Here is a 5,203-nt window from a genome sequence, read left to right on the forward strand (position 1 = left end):
GGTGGTCTGTTTTTTTTTTTTTTTTAAATAAAAAACAAGATTTCTTACTTTGGATGCTTACTGTGCTTACATACTGACTGTGCTATTTTATGTCCCATTGTGTATAATAGATGAAATTATTCATCTGTAGGTTCTGTGTAAGAACCTCTTGTCAGTGAACAGGGTGGGAATATTTCTGTAATTCTGATTTTCAAATTATTGCTACTACCCTATGAACAAAGGATTCCTAATGCTGGGGTTTTGTACTGGCAGTAAAAATTGTGTTTTGTAGGACAGAAGCACAGAGTGGACCCTTAGGTCTGTCTGGAAATGTCAACAATATGTAATAATACAAATAGATGGCATAAAAATGAGCTTCACATGCTGTGTATATTATGAACAGACTCAAAAAGCAAGGAATTTTATAACTATGTTCATCTGCTCACAAAAATGTTACCAAAATGTCCTCCTATATGGGCTTAAAGTCTAGTAAGATAGCTGCGCATAAGCAAAATTACTTGCAGTACATATTGATTATAACCCAGCCAATACCAAACCTGAAACACTGCTGAACATATGGACATTATGTTCATCCTGTCTATTGGCTACAACACAGTTACTGTACTTGCAAGAGGAGTTTTCACAGAAAGAACATTCATAATCTACAAAAAGAGCAGAAAGGAGGAATCTGGGAGCTACAGACCAGTCAGCTTGACATAAATCCCAGAGATAAAGCGATCACACCTAGAAAACAAACCAGTAATAAGTAGAAGCCAATATGGATTGGTCAAGAACAAATCCTGCCAGACTAATCTGATCTCATTTTTTAAATCAGGTAACCTCCCTGATAGAGGGAATGCTGTAGACATAGTATATCTTGGCTTCCACAAAGCTTTTGACAAAGTGCCACATGATAGTCTGATTAGCATGTTAACTAGGTAGGCTGGACATGACAACTGTCAGGTGTATACATGGTTGGCTACAGCATCGCATTCAGAAGGTGATGATTAATGGCTCCTCCTCAAACTGGGCCAAGGGAACAAGTGGGGTACCCCAGGCTCAGTCTTGGGCCCAGTGCTAGTCAATATTTTTATTAATGACCTGAATCGGGGATACAGGAAGTACCAATCAAATTTGTGGATAACACAAAACTGGGTGAAGTAGCTAACATCCCAGAAGACAAACAATTCAAATTCAAAATTATGTAAATAGGCTCGAGTACTGAACTGAAAACAGAATGAAATGCAGGGATACTGCACCTACAAAAAAGAAGCTAAAAATGCAGAGTTACAAGATGGGAGATACCTGGCTCAGCAATGCTATGAGCGAGAAGGATCTTGTGAGTTGTAGATCACAAGCTGAATATGAGCCAACAGTGATGTGGCTACAAAAAAGGCACATACTATTTTAGGATGCATTAACAGAAGTATAGTCTCTAAATTCCATGAGGTACTAGTTCCCCTCTATTTGGCACCGGTTAGGTATCATCTTGAGTACTATGTAACATCTAAAAACAAAGAGACTTTTTACCTCAATAACAAAAAAGTATGAACTTTGTTCCCATGGTGATGGATGGACTTCACTCCAAATGCTCAGATGTGGCAACAAGTGGTTGATGCCATATCCTAGTGCTTAATCTCTACACTAGAAGGCTGCATACTGTGTATAAAGTAAAAGAGAATACTGTAGTGCTGTTATTTAGCTAATTCATACCATTAACCAGCTTTTCTTGGACTCTGACATACCATCTTGAAGTGTAGCTAGGGAGTTGCATGTTTCAATATTCATGAAGTTCTGTAAAGACTGTAAATGTGATGGGGAGAGGCATACTTGATTTAAAAAAACGATTTTATACCTTCACTCTGCTTTACGGGTTTTATGTGTATACATTAGTTATGCCAAGGAGATTCTAAACATGCATTATTCCAGCTTGAGGGCAGTGGAGATACAGTTCAAAAACAATGCTTTTTATTTTTTGCTAAGCATATAAGCCATTCTTCCCAGACTGAAGAATGTTGTACAGTATGTTAATTTGGATGCTGCATAGCATCATTTGGAGATGCTGCATCCAAAATCAGAATAGTTATAATTATGAGCAAGCTTGTGTGGGAGAGATTAGAAGAAAAAAGTACATTCACAATTAAATTGGCTAGACTTGTTAGGTCCACTGAGTGGTGTTGGAAGAAAGTCGTTCTTAGGAAGAGAAAATGGAAACATCTACCTTGCTTTTAATTTTGAAAAGCAGACGGCTAGGATTTCAAATAGCTGTTACTCACTCTGATGATAAATGCATCTTTTCCATTCAGGATGAGCTGTTAAGAAAACAGGACAGGGCAAGTATTTATGCTCAGACATCAGAAGTCCAGTTCCCTAGTTGCTTCTGCAACAACATTAAATCAATTATGACTGTTTGTAGGATAGATGCTGATAGCTATCTGAACAGCTGATTTTGTGAGAAGATGAGGGCAAAGTAATTGAGTCGTCGATTGGAAGAAGTAGCAACCATCTGACTTTCACAGAATTTTTTTTAAAGAGCTCAGTGGTTTTGAAGCAAATACCGAAATCATGACTGGATGAACCTTACGACCAACAAGAGTCTACAGACCTGAGAGTGATAATTGAGTGCTCAGTTGTGGTATGATCCTCACAATCAAAGCCTCTTTCATTGTTTAAGTAAAGTGGATTTATGTCAGAAGTAAATAACTAGACGTTATTGACATCAGGACTGGAATAGAGAAGGAAACAAATTTGTAAAGTCATGGTGAGGTAATGTCCTGACCTCTTCTGGACAAAAGAGGAATTCTAAGTGGCCATAGAAAAATAAGAGATACAGAGTCCAACAGATGTTTGGTTCACTCTAAGATGGGCTATTGTCAGAATCATGCCCAGCAACATAATGCGATGTCAGATTGCTGAGAGGCTTAGTGAGGGCATCAAATCATAACCAATGACCCCTTCAGAGCATCTCATTGACTCAAAGCACATGTAGCCACTGACTATTGATACTGGTGAAGGAGAAAATCTGAAATATATACAGGAAGCTGGGCTTAATATGGTAAATAGAAAAGCCAATTAGATTTGCATAAGCCTGGGGGGCAGGAAAGTTTTAAGACTCAGATCATACTTTCACACTATTGAAGAGCAGGCCGGGTAGGTGGGGCTCGTCAGCCATGGAAGGCAGCCCATCTAGGAGAAGGAAAACTCCGATTTCAAACCTCCACTGCCTTGTGGCTATATCCACTCATGGAAAAGGCTTCAGGAGTTAACCTTGAGGCAAAATTCGGAGTCCCGAAGGCAGCATGTGTCATTCTGCCAACTCCTGCGACATTGCTGGAACCAGTTGTATTGGCTCTTGCCTTTCCATTGGACCATTTCAGCAATGTGGAGAGGGGGGATCTGCTGCTTGGGTAACAGCCTATCCTCCATATTACCTTACCCGGGCTTCATGCTCTGGAGAGGACACTCCTTGATTCAGAGCATGTTACCATAGTCTCTCGAGACTGAAGGATGCCTATGCAATACAGTACCATTCATTTGCTGCTCTTTGAAGGCTGTGTGTGACTGAGCCAAAAAACCCTACTTGTTTGAAGAGCAATTAATTTTAATCTTATGTGCATAGATATGCACAACAAATTCATTTTAAAAAAATTCTAAGTGACTCAGTCTTTGTGAGTGGAATAGTGGAATGCAGAAATTAATTACTTACCCCAGAACAGAAATGTCTTATTAGAGGGTCTAGGGGGGTTATAATGCCCATACACATATTTCTGTGTCAGAATTTTTAATGTCCATTTTGTGCATGCCCATAGCTCCTAGAAAGTATAAATATGTACTGTTATGTACAAAAGAATGTCTTCAACATATGAATCTCAAATAGAATTTTTAAACGTCAGTGCTCAGCACACACAGTTTTAGATTTCAGTTATGGTTTAGTTAGTATGCATATTATTTATATGTTGCCTTTCTCCCAAGGCGGCTCACAACAACTAAAACTATGACAGTCAACAGTTTTAAAATAGCAGTTATATACCATACTAAAACAAACCTATATCAGGATTAAAACAATTTAAAAACTTTTTGAAAAGCATTTTAAAATCTCTTAAGTTTAATAATCAGCATTCTTATACTATGATATTCCTATACTGTACTTGATACTGCAGCTTAAGTCTGTTTTGTTCTGTAGGGGGGGAAAAAAGCAAAATGTACCTATCAGAGACATGGTATGTCTATTATCTTGCTTCATATAAGGGAAACAGCAACAGCAGGAAAAATAAGAGTTTACTTGTATAGTGACTCTTGCAGAGTGCAGGCGGCATACAAGTCAAATGGATAAATAAATAAAATAAATAGTGAAGGAAGAAAGGGTTTACCAATTCAATAGTTAGAGCTGGAGATTGTAATTTTAACAAGTGTGGCCTGTTATAAAATGTTATAGCATGGATTGCTCCTCTTCCTGAGGCCTGCCAACTGCCCTTTTCAGTACTGCATTCCACACATGCACAATGGTTAGTCCTCTGTACCCACTAAGCATGTCAGTTGTCATTAACACTTTTTACTTCCCTCCACCTGAAGGGCTTCTATTTGCTTCTGCAAACCTCAGGTATCTCCCATGCCTTCCTAGGTCCTGCCTCTCATGTATGGACAGTGCAGTTTTGGATATACAAGAAACACTTGAAGAACAAACTTGCAATGAGTATATAAGGTTCAGGGTGGTTTGAATTTCAACCGTAACTTAGATACAAGCCCTCAATTTTATTTTTACTACAGTTCCTGTGATCCCTTCCAATTGGGATCACAGGAACTATAGTAAACCATACTGACTAAGAGTTCTGGGTGTTAAAAGCCAGAAAAGATATCTGACAACTGTCTTTCACATAGACCAGACCTGGGCAAAGTGCGGCCCAAGGGCCACATGTGGTCCGCGAGCCGCTCCTGTCCGGCCCGTGGACAGTTTTGAACATCAAAACCATTTATAGCTTTTTTTTTGTCTAAAGTTGATCAGATGCTTATCTTTAACATATAAGTTATATTAATGTGTTAATGTATTAATGTGTTTTTATCTATGTAAGCTGCCCCGAGTAGAAATTGTCTAGAGGGGCGAGGTAAAAAATCTAATAAATAAAATAAAAAATAAAATAAATAACATACCGCAAAAAACCTTTTTAGTATTTGTGAAGATTAACAAGCTTAAAATAAAAACAATCATAATATCACTGTTTCATTT

This window comes from Pogona vitticeps, chromosome 4 (genome assembly GCF_051106095.1).
Source record: "Pogona vitticeps strain Pit_001003342236 chromosome 4, PviZW2.1, whole genome shotgun sequence".
In the NCBI taxonomy this organism is placed as follows: Eukaryota; Metazoa; Chordata; class Lepidosauria; order Squamata; family Agamidae; genus Pogona; species Pogona vitticeps.